The sequence below is a fragment of the Hylobates moloch genome, unplaced genomic scaffold (genome assembly GCF_009828535.3).
Source record: "Hylobates moloch isolate HMO894 unplaced genomic scaffold, HMol_V3 SCAFFOLD_14, whole genome shotgun sequence".
Taxonomy (NCBI): Eukaryota; Metazoa; Chordata; class Mammalia; order Primates; family Hylobatidae; genus Hylobates; species Hylobates moloch.
Window position 1 is genome coordinate 25,864,399 of NW_026652289.1, and position 13,355 is coordinate 25,877,753.

Consider the following 13,355-nt stretch of genomic DNA (forward strand, 5'->3'; position numbering starts at 1 on the left):
AATTTCAAAGGATGTATCCCCTCTCAGTATAATCACTGATTGGGTGAAAAGAGAGGGATCACATCCAAAGAGTGGAGAGGTGGCTAAATTAAAGACTCAGGAATATAACCTGGGACCACTGTTCCTGGTTAAAGGTCCCCAGGTTGTCCCATCTGCTACTGGCAGTAAGACTGCTGGTAGTCAGGTGCTGTAGCATTTCAGTCAATAACGGACCACATATCTGGCACTGGTCCCATGAAATTATAATACCATCTTTTTAATGTACCTTTTGATGTTTAGATATGTTCAGATACACACATACTTGCCATCGTGTTAGGATTGCTTCCAGTATTCAGTAGAGTAACATGCTGTGCAAGTTAGTGACCTAGGAGTAATAAGCTATGCCATATACCCTAGGTGTGTAGTAGACTGTGGTACCTAGGTTTGTATCAGTACCTTCTATGATGTTCTCACTCAACAGTGAAATCTCCCAACAAAGCATTCTCCGAATTTATTCTTATCTTTAAATGACACATGACCAATTATACCCAGGCCTGGATATAATGGTTCAAGAGTAAGGAAGCATATGTCTGTAAGTCAACTCTTCTTAGACTTCATAGGTTGGCACTACAGTTAGAAATTCAGAGAAATAAAAGATACTGTGCCGATTCATGGAAAAAATAATTGAGTTCGTATAAAAGCTAATTACAATTAAAATATTTATATTGCTGACAATTATTTTGATAAATGGAAATTAATATTTTAGGTTGTATATTATTAAAGTGCTAATATTTTAATCCACGTATTATGAACCTTAAAGGGAAATAAAAATGGTATAATTTTTTTTTTTTTTTTTTTGAGACGGAGTTTCACTCTTGTGGCCCAGGCTGGAGTGCAATGGCGCGGTCTGCCCTCACCGCAACCTCTGCCTCCCGTGTTCCAGCGATTCTCCTGCCTCAGCCTTCCTGAGTAGCTGGAATTACAGGCATGCACCACCACGCCCGGCTAATTTTCTATTTTTAGTAGAGACAGGGTTTCTCCATGTTGGTCAGGCTGGTCTTGAACTCCCGACCACAGATGATCTCCCGCCTCATCCTCCCAAAGTGCTGGGATTACAGGCATGAGCCACCGCAACAGGCCAAAAATGGTATAATTCTTAAATATGTATCTGTGTATGCCAATGAACAATTGTAAACCATATTGTTATTTAGGTCATGCATCTCATATTTTCCACAAAAATTATATTATATCATAATGCTTCCAAATAAAATAACTTCAGATTGCCCCATCTTCTATAGACATTCAGTTTTTTTCTACCTCTGAAGAAAGAAGAGCATTTTATTCTTTGATTTGTGAGTCAAAGAATTACAAATTAATTCAAAACTGGCTTTGCCTGAAATGCCTTTGAAATAATGTTATTAAAATCCTATGGCATATAATATAGATGAATTGAACAGATCAGATATACTGTTTTATATTTCTAAAATTCTAGTGTATATATGAGCCAAGTTCAATGTGGTAAAACTTTAAAAAATCACCTACAGCAATAAGTCTGATAGATTTTAGATTTTACAGGATTATTTTTTAATATAATATAATTTCTAAAACTGGAAGATTTCCACTGAAATCTATTTGCCTGTCTTATTCTAATGTAATGTTCATTTCTGTGATACTTTGAACTTCTGCATAGCATTCATTTCACTGGATGATTTAGCTTATTCTTTTCATAAACTATGTGTTCTTGACATGCCTTTGATTAATTCAACTCACACATGGTCAGGCATGTAAGTTAGTGACGTGTATCTGTGTGTGTGTATGTGTGTATATGTGTGCACATATGCATTTATGTGCACTCACCAATATGTTAAAATATCTAAAATAAGTGTTATGAGAAATTGTATGTTTCACTACACATACACATATTTCATAGTATAAATATTTAGCTATTTTGTATTGTATTCAGGCAAGGGGAACCATTAATGGGTTGAATTGTGTCCTCTCAAGAAAAGGTATATTGGAGTCCTGGTCTCCAGAATGTAACCTATTGGAGACAGGATATTTATAAAGGGAATCAAGTGAAAATAAGGTCACTAGTTTGGACCCTAAACCAATATGACTAGTGTCCTTATAAATAGGGGTGATTTAGATATAGACAGGCATCATAGAGGAGAAACAATGTGAACAGAGACCAGGAACACAACCGTCTACAAGCCAAGGGGCCTGGAACAGACCTTCCTTCATAGCCCTCTGAAACAACCAAGATTGCTGATGTCTTGATTTCAGACTTCTAACCTCCAGAGCTGTAAGACATTACATTTCAGTTCTCGAAGCCACTCTCTTTGTGGTACTTTTTATGGCAGCCCTAGCAAATGAATACAGAAACTTACAAAAACAAAACAAAATATGATTTGTTCCTGTTCTTTATATCTAGAACCTCTAAGATTTTCATACACATGGAAAATACAATATTTATTTTCATAATTATAGCACGTATATAAAATCATTTTATTTACATTATTTATTGCTCAGCAAGAAGTTGAGAAGTCAGACATAGAACACATTAATTAAATGTAAATATGGCACCAGAGTAGTTCATTTTGGCGCAAAATTATTCCCTGAGAACATTATTTGTACTCCACAGAAGAATGGGATCTCCTCAACTTTTTCTCCCTGTAATGTGTACTCATATAATATCTGCTATTCATTACGCCACTATGAAAATACAGTCTAGATGTATATGGGCAATCTCAAATTTAGTACATGGTGAGAATTTAAAAACTGACCAGTTCTTCTTCTTTGATATATTCTTACAAATCTTTCCAGAATTATTGCCTTTATAATCAAATTAAAAACTTTAAAAATTATTTTCATAAATCAAATGTGGTTATTAATGGTTAAGTATTTTTATGTGACTTGTACAACTACAGTCTTGAGTATGTAAAGAACCATGTCTTTATATTTCTATTACATTTTACAGAATAGTAAAATCCAGTACGGTATGGGAATAGGAGCAGACTTCTCAGCCTCTAAATATTTAAAATATAATTGTGGCCCTTCATTTTTATTTCAAAACTTAAACAAAATACTGTAGGTGGAAGAAATCTTAACCAAGTTGTAGTTTTTCCACTATGATGATTAGAATGCTTAAAATTCTTTAAAAACTAAACACTAAAGGTTTGCATAGGTTTGTTGGACTGCTTCTTGATTGTTGGCACACTAAATCTGACATGGTTGTAGTAATAATATAGCATTGCAATTTACTGAGTATATTAAAAATAAACATTTCTCAAAATGTAATTGCACAAAAGTGAAATAAGGTCTTACAGAGTCCTGCCTTTCAAGAATTGTCATAAATATTTTGTCATAAATATCCACATTTAATATATATCTAACTTAGCAGACTTTAAGAATATTTATAGCATGGGTTCAAGAATTTTTACATATTCTAATTATATTCAAAACTAAATTGTACCTATATTATCTAAAATTTCTTCAAAAATAAGAGAAAATAAAAAAGTTTCTCATTTAACCTTTATGGAGAAATTTTATTTCACGTGAGTATTCCTGTCCTTGGCCTTAGAGATAACAGCCCTTTACAGCCTATTTATTTTCAGCCTTTGTATTATTTTTATGATAATAGCCCTTGTGGAATAAAATCTCAAGCTACTATTGAATACTATATTATTCTTTAATATTTATTGAATATTCAATTGGAATAGCTGATAATACACTGAGACAAGAATTAGAGAATAAGTATGTGTTTAATTATATTTTTAAATGGTAATTCTAGCAATGTAAAAATCGAAAGAACTGTAAAATTCTTTAAGTGCAAACAAAAAAGCTAGGTTGAGAGAAGTGTATCAGTAACAAATTAATTAATCTGAAGCCAGATACTTTTTATATATTGCCTTAGTTTTTATGTTGAAATACATTTCCACTTGAATATATAGCAAATTCCGATTTATCCTTAATGGAGAGGGAGTAGTTTTCTGTTTTTAAATCAAAGATACCGATTATTTTAGGCTTACTTTCAGAGGAGGTTACACTAACAAACGAAGTTAGTTTCAGTGTTTCTTACTTGGTCAGGCCTCTAGGAGTTACAGAATATTCTACAAGCGAAGGGAAGTAGGTTGCAGTCAGAAGGCATTTCTATGCTAGCATTTCTGCCGGATTGTAATCATTTGATGTGGTTTTCATTTCGTATTTTAAATAAGTATTATATTGACTAAAAGTTTAATTTTATAATTTTATATCTTTATTTCTTAAATAAATCATCCCCAAATTATATAAGCTTCATGCTCCACTAACTGGATCTATACTGGGTACCTGGTGTTCACATTTTAAAAAATAATTTGATTGAAAAATGTTTTAATACTTAACTACTCTAGTAAATAGAATTTAATTATATATAATTACTTTTTAATACTTTAAAACTTTCCATACCATTTGGTTACCGTTGTGAATATCAATATCATAGTAACATACTGAAAATTTTTTAAAAGGTGGAAACATTTTGGTGATCTGTGATAAATTCACAGTCAAGAACTTGAAAACACACATACATATATACACACAAAATAACAATTAATTAAGCTTTTCATATACTGGTATAAAATAAAATTGTGAAATTGTTTTAATTCCAACATTATAATGAAAAGGAATTTGCGTGTGGTGGGAAAGGCAGCAATAGGTCAGCTTGCAGTAATCAAAGTGAGGAATTCAACTTAAACAAAATTGTGCTGTAATTTGTCATTGGAAGTGGCATAATTACATTTGCTAATGAGCATTACAAACCTAAAAGAAAAATGAACAACAAACATACATGCACAGTGCTCAAAATCCATCACTTAGGCCACACTGAAACACACATGAAATAAGAGCCAAGTAAATTTATAATTTCCTTAACAGATTCACCACCTCAGAATCTTTAATGAACAAGAAATCTTTTATCCAGTTTTGCAGATTCTATATGTAAGAAAGTATAAATTGCACAGGTAAGCACTAGCTGTGGTACACCTAACATACATTTAACTGGAAGCACTTTTTTTGTCATGATGGCCCCAGTGCTGAATATAAACAGGTAAGCCAAACAGTTGGCTAATTGTTTGGTAATTAAATGTTCACAAATCTTTGTATGTTTGTATATATGTGTACATATGTGCACATGTGTGGTTTGTGTACATTTTCATCTATGCAGATACTTAACTGACTCATGGAATTTCCCTGTAGCTGACAATTCTTAAAAAGGCAAAATCATGAGCATATTACATTGTGTTCATTTTTAGTTTTCATTTCCCAAGGCAAATTGCTTTGATTATAGCAGTAAGAAGTTTAAGCGTTTTTCTGTTTCATAATACTTGCATTTTATTCCAAGAGTTTTGGCTCAGCAAGAAACTATTTGCAGAAATAGAATGGAAAAAATATGCAATTTGCTCATCAGTTAGAGATGAATTGTCATCGTATATTTTTGATATTATAGCCGTTCTCTCTTTCTTTCATACTGGCAGGATGACAGCCATTTTCTTTCTTTCTTACTGGCAAAGCCTGAACTTGTTCTGGTATATACATCACATGCATGTGATTCATGGGCAAATCCTAATTTTTTAAGTCAGTTATATGATGGTCCTGTTCCCTTGAAGGTACATGCTTTTGAGATGGACTTGTTATCACTTTCTGACATGTGATATGTGATGAAGGTCTGCTGGGGGTGGTATGTCTTCTTAAAATGTCTCCCACTACTTAAACAGTACCGGAACATATAATCTTTTTCTTATCCCAGAAATAATGTCTTGATGTGGCATGTTGCAAACATAAAGGAAAATAGCCTGAAGATCAAACCAATGCACTGAGCATAAGACACTAGAAAGATGAAAAGCTCTTCTGATGATAGCATGATGTTGACAAAATGCCTAATTAGTAGACTGAATAATATAAATATTCTAGAGCTTCTTGTTATATGTGACAATGAATGTTGTCATTGTTTAAACCACTTTAACTTGCATTTTCTACTACATGCAGACTAATGTTTTCTAATTGAAATGCCTCTTAAGTATGACCCAGTGTGTCTGTGTACACATTTCTATGAATTCATTCTCTACTCCTCCATTTTTAAACAACTAAAAGTATCCAGAAAGAATGTTATTTAAAAAAATCCTGAAAAATATATTTTTAAAATCAGAAAAAATTATGTATATTTGGCTTCATGACATTTTTAGACCTAAAAATAAATATTGAACAAAACCATGTTATTAATAACAAATAATAAATTTTTTCCTTAATGACTCCTCTTTTAACTTTCTCCCAAGCTCTAAAGAAAGATACCCCATGCCAAACTTACATAATCTATGCATCTTTCAGAAGACTTTAATAAGAATTCCTAAAGGAAATTTTTTTTTAATTTCTTATATCACTTGTAGAGTAACAGTCCCTTAATAACTCCAAACACATTGTATCTATCTTGTTGTGAAATAATTTCTTTTTCTTGTGGCCATATCATCAAGAAATAAATCTTCAACATTTATTTTCAAGACTTCCTTTTTTTTTTTTTTTTGAGATAGAATCTGGCTCTGTTGCCCAGGCTGGAGTGCAGTGGCACGATCTTGGCTCATTGCAAGCTCCACCTCTCGGATTCAAGTGATTTTCCTCCCTCAGCCTCCCAAGTAACTAGGACTACAGGCGTGCACCACCATGCCCAGCTAATTTTTGTATTTTTAGTAGAGATGGAATTTCACCATTTTGGCCAGGCTGGTCTCGAACTCCTGGCCTCAAGTGATCTGCCTGCCTCGGCCTCCCAAAGTTCTGAGATCACAGGCATGAGCTACCACACCAGGTCTATTCCCAAGACTTCTATAATTTGGATTTACCTGGCCTAGTGAATTTATTTACATGATAGTACATTTTTAGAGTAACAACCCTAGATGTTATACAAAATAACGTATGATACCATCTACAGCACCCATTGTCTAAGGAGCATGCATATTGTATTTGAATATATTCAGTAATGGGATACTATGCTTTATTATAATGCCATTTCTAATGTTTCACTCTATGTTATTTATTATTTTTGCTGGAAACCAAATTACGTGTAATTCCTATCCAGTTGTTTTGATTTTTCCCTTTGGCATCATCCATAACAACAACAGCAGAAGAATCATTTGAGCCCAGGAGTTCAAGTCCAGCCTGGGCAAACATAGTGACCCCTGTCTCTAACGAATTTAAAATAATTTTAAAAAGTATATCCTAGTAGTGCTGTGTCTCACACTGGCTTCCACATCATTCATTCAAGTAGCTTTCATTTCTGTTACTTACAAATTAATTTTTTTTTCTACCTCAGGAAGTTTACTTATTCTCTTTACCAAACTGGAAGCACTTTATCTTTGCTCTCCAATTAAGTCAATTCAATATATCCTTAAAACTGGACTCAAGTCATATTTCCTCTATAAGCATTTCCTCTTTACTATACCTAGATGAAAATTCCCCTTTTCTGAAGACCCATTATTATTAAGCTTGAATTACAAAATTTCTACTATTTGTATTCAATACTTCTTTCTCTCTTTTCCCTTCTCAACTCTACCCTCCTTTGTCTCTTTTTTCTGTCTCTCTTGATGTCTGTCTTTCTCTTTACCTCTACTTCTATCTATCTTCCTTTTTTGGAAGTTTTTTTTTTTTTTTTTGTATTTTAAAAAATAGGAGCAGCCCCATGCTTCTTTGACCTACTCCATTTTCAATGACGTAACCCTAGGCCTTTGCCATATACTCAACAATATCAGTTACTGTAACAATAACTAAAACGTATTTGTATTTCTGAATCGAAGACAGTGTGATTCAGAAACAAGGAACATGAAAGAAAATATACTTTTTCAAGGTCCTAGTCTGCTAAAACCCTGACATTTAAAGGATTCATTTATTGAACAAAATAGAATTACCTAATGCTTTGTAGCACAGTGATTAAACTCCAGGGTCTCTACAAACTGAAGAAAGGTAAGACCTTTCTTCCTGACCTGAATGTAGGGCAATCGATAAACATGATGCCTAGGGACAAAGATCACTAGACTTAAGTACCCTTTCCCATTTATGCCATCATTTATGCAAGGAAACCTACTCTAATTTGCTAGATGGACCCAGTTAACTCTATCTTGAAGTGTAGCTAAGAGCCAATTTTCCTAACCATGAGGAAAAATCAATTTATATTCATAGAACAGGATCAGCTAATAAAGTATTTTCTGCCTGGTAGATGTCATGAGTTAAGTACTATATTACGTGTACCTCATTAAGTGCCACCACCTCAAATGTCATTTAGGTAAGTAGTGATATTGGAAACCCTCCAGAGTGTAAAATAGCTGTATGTGTCTCATAAGCTAAGTCTGGGAAATGCTAACATCTGTGCTGAATCTGCAAAAATGCTAATGCATTTGATCTAATTTTAAAGAAAAAAGAAGTTTCATATCTGTGTTTTAGTTGTAGTTCTGCTCACCAGAGTGATGAGTTAAATGATTATGTAAGAGCACTCTTCCTTTGATTTTTGACATTTGCTTCATTGTTTCTAAAATGCATGCTAATGCTATTTCCAGAATTTCAGTCTGAAAGGAACCAATGAAAGTTTCATCTTGCTGGAAGAATGAGAGTATATAAAAACACGATTGTCCATATATTTCTATATCATTTAGAGACTGCATGTTATGAGTACGTTTTTATATATATTCAAATTAATTGTGAAGAGAGACAATAACTTGAAATATTAAACTTTCTTATTTTCCAAACCATGTAGCTTGTAGGTAACCTTTTCCTGATTCAATACAGGGCTAGACAAGAAGAAGGGAGCATGGCATGATGGGAAATATATGAACCCGGGAGTTAGAGCAAATCAGTCAGTGATGCTTACATTACCTGCAGAAGGATCATTAAATCTGGAACCTAATGGAGAAATAAAAACTTCCATTGGGTTTTGACTTGCAAGAGAAACTGCTGAGAATTAAAAGGGACAAACTGAAAGAAACAAGCATTCAGTTTAAGGTTACAAAAGTAGAATTGTAAATAAAATATAAAATGAGCTAGACTTTCTGGTTTCAGGGAAAGAAATGATGGACTCTTTAGGTGTAGGTCTGCTTTAGAATTTGAAGCCAGAAACATTATAAATACTTTGTCTGACCAGTGCTCCCAAGTATAATAATGGCCTATCATTACAAGCCACGTTCACTGCAGGCTGCGTGTCTTCCATCAATGGCTTTCTATAATTTGATTTTAAATTTTTTAACAGAATAATGACTGTCAGTGCCCCAGAAACTGACTGGAACCCATCTGAAATGCTGTAACTAGACATGTATTTTTAATAACCCAGTCACTCAAATCTTTACACTTAATTTAATCCAAATTAAATGCTTAGCTACCTGATACACAGAAGATCAAACGCAGTGGAGAAGGGATGGCCTTGGCATTAATACTGAGTGGAACTCCATGATGGCAAATCCTTTCGCCTGATGAAATATGTTTCCCCAATATGTTTGTATTCATAATTTTTACCTTAAAATATGTTTATTTTTAACCATTTAAAATATCATTGTTAATATTGAAAAAAATGATGAAACATTTCCAAAAGTAAATATTGAGCTCTTTTACTCAAAATCACTTTGTGCATTTACAATAAAATTAGCCATATTACTAATGCATTTATCATTCAAAGTGAATTTTTTGAGTTAATGCTTTCAACCTCACCCCCATCTCGAAATACATTGTAATGATAGACAAAAAAGAAAATATATCTGAATGGAAAATCAAAATTTAACTTCTTCTGAAATAAACAAAGATTGGGAGCTTAACTACTAACTTGCTGGATGTATGGTTCAGAGACCATTCTAATTTGAATTGCTAGTAAATAAAAATTAAAACTAGTCTGGAAAAGGGATCTCAGAAAAGACATGCATTCTCAAATTAAGATTATGAATTGAGAACAGGCATGGTGGCTTAAGCCTATAATCCCACAACTTTGGGAAGCTGAGGCAGGAGGATTGCTTGAGGCCAGGAGTTAAAGACCAGACTGGGCAACATAGTGAGACCTCATCACTACAAAAAAATTAGCCAGGCGGGGTAGCACACCCCTGTAATCCCAGCTACTCAGGATGCTGAAGTGGGAGAATCATTCGAGCCTAGGAGTTTGAGGCTGCAGTGGACTGTGATAATGCCACTGCACTCCAGGCTGAGTGACAACGCAAAAGCTTGTCTCTAAAATAATAATACTATTAATTAAGTTAAAAATAAATAAAATATGTTGCATTCAGTTCTAGATGTGTGGTCATAATACTAACGTATATTAATAACAAGAAAGCATTAACAACATGAGAATGATAAAAAGTATATTACTTAAAATCAACCTTAACATACAAACAGAATGAAATGTTACTATCCACAGCCTTCAGTGGAAGAACTATCAAGTGTTGTATGTCAGCAAAAGTGAATCCAAAGGAAAAAAACTGCAGAGCAGGAAAAAAGGATAATTGTAGCCATTGAAAAGTGAGTTTGTAATCTTAGATATTAGTTCTTATATCTATATATCTTTACATATATATTTTTTTCTATACATAGTTCTTATATCTATAGATAATATTTCTGGGAATAGATTTTAAAGTGTTTTAGAACAAGGAGGCCTGTCAATGTTGGGTCAGGACAAATTCACCAGTGTGGAGGCAGTAGTGACTGAGAAGTGTTGCCCTGCATATTAAGGAATATAATGGTTGTCAAAGATTTGTGAGTTCCCTGGTGTCCTCACCAATCCCCCAAAAGAAAAAAAAAATAGACCAAAAGCTTCATGTCCAAACCACCAATAGCAAAGACAAATGATTCCATAATTGTACATCTATTCCACTAGAGATAGAGAGGAATAAGCTAACCATTGGAAAGCTGTAAACTTGCGTGCTATTTGTAATTTTATTTGAAATTTCTTTTTTTGGGGGGAGGATTTCTTTTAATCATTCGATTTTCTTTATTTTATTTTATTTTTTTTATTATTATACTTTAGGTTTTAGGGTACATGTGCACAATGTGCAGGTTTGTTACATATGTATCCATGTGCTGTGTTGGAATTTCTACTAGAAAAAAGTGTGGATTATTTTCTTGCGTTCCTTGTCATCCATTCCCCAAATTTATCTGAGTTTCATTTCAGTGTCATCGTCTCATCTTTCTTCAAAGGACCTATCAAAATCAGGTTTTAAAACCCACAATTACATCTGTTGACGAAATGTGGTTGAGGCCATCGTGCTTTATGTCATAGATTGTCGCTGATGTAATGTGCACAAAAGAAAAACAAATCAGAAATTATTCCAGGAAAGCTTAGTGTCCCCCAGAGGAATACAATGTTCTTACTCTATAAGCAATGACATTATTATTACTGCTTTTGTTAACCTTTTTATTTAGGCTGCCAGTAAGCTGAGATTCAAATATGTGACTCAGCCATGCTGTCTTTGTCTCCCTTTCTGTCTCTTCAGGTGTATAACTCCTATTCCAATCTGTGCTTAGTCCCTTGTTTTGCTCTTCATGCATTCATTTTTATTCTTTCTATATAAACTCTTTAAATCATTTGTGACATGAAATTAGGGTAGTGATTAGCTCCTTTGCTTCTTAATTCACTTAACCAGAGAGTAGGAGACAATTGCAATTCTTATGTCAAAATGGAGTTTTCTTGAGGAGGAGGAGCTCAAGATGTGATTCAACAGCCTCGGGTGGTAGGACTTTGCAGATGCCAAAACATCAGAAGCACAGTGTGTTGGTTGTTGTAGCTGCTGCTGGGTGAATCAAGTCAAGAAAACTCTAGACACAGGCAAGACTTGGAGAATCTGAGGCATCCTATAAGTGTGGTTGTATACAACATCCAAACAGTGACACATAAAATATTTTTTAATTGAAGTATATTTTATCCCCCCTGAATGATTTTTCCTCCCTAACTAACTTTCATTTACTTAAGTTTAGCAATTCTATATCAAATTCTATTCCTGTTTTTTCCCCTCTGCTTCCCCTCCATTGTTCTTTTACAGTATCTCATGCCCTGTTTGGCTTCAACACAATCACCACATCTGCAAGTACAAATATTCTGCTTCCCCACCAGGATATTGCAGTAGCCCTGTAGCAAGTCTCTCACCCTTAATCTCCTCCAGCTCGGCTTCACACTATGTATTATTTCCAGAGCCATCTTTTAAAAAGACAAAACAAACAAACTCCAAATTATTTCCATGAAACTCTGGAGGTTTTCAGTGTCAATCCATTGAATCTAGTCAGAATTCTTCACTCGTTCAGTCAAGGCCATCTCCAATGAGGCTGTAAATCCCTTTATAACTACATCTGCTGCCACTCTTCTTCCCCACACATACTCTTTCTGTTCGTGATACAGGGGCCTTCTTTCTGTTTCTAAAATAAATTAAACTTGCTCTTGGCCCATCCTACAGCAGATCATTGTGTATTCTCTTTCTTCTCTTAGAAGATTATTCCCTCAGAGATCAGCATAGATCCATCTTTCACGTTTTTTTTTCAGATATGTCCTTAAAATATGTTATCTGAAAGATACCTTCCTTACGTACTCAATCTTTGCTTCCAGGCTTTTGTTTTCTACAACATTTGCCACCAACTGATAGGTTATACATTTTTGTATTTATTTTCTGGGTGCACCCACTGGAACTTTGTGTCCATGGTTCTTCATTATTCTTAATAAATTGAAGTTATTAATGCTATTGTTTCCTGGCTTATTTCTTTCTGTCCCCCTTTATAACATTTATTTCCAGAAAAATCTACGTACTCTGTTTGTTCTCATTTAAATAGGCCCTATGCTTTCTTGCATCTATACTTTTGTCATATTTTATTTATGGTTTCTTCCACAGGCATAACATATAATTGAAATTATTTTAATTCTTCAAGTCCCATTTCTTTTCAAAATTTTTTCTGATTCTACCATTGTCACTATATATTTTCATAATTTTCAATAGGCATAAATATTTTCATGACATATCATATCACTTATTATTTCATAGTGATTTCTGACCTTCCTTTATGCCATTAAGTAGATTATACATTTTGTAGTAACAATGCCAAGTATTAAATTTGGTTATAATTCTTGAAGCTTCTAAGACAAATAATAGGGCTAAAAGGAATCTAAAATATTTGGGCATATGTTAGAAACAATATAGCTCTTTAACTGGCAACATTATTTTAAACACTACTAGAATATATTACATTGCTATTTCCATGTTAAACTGAGGATTCATCAAAAGTTGGCTATTTAAAATATATAAAGCCCATATTAATTTGCACTGAATCTGAGCCAGGGATTGTGAAAAAATGTATATGCACATGCTCACAAATTCATAACCTTAGTGGTAGGCAGGATAACGTACCCC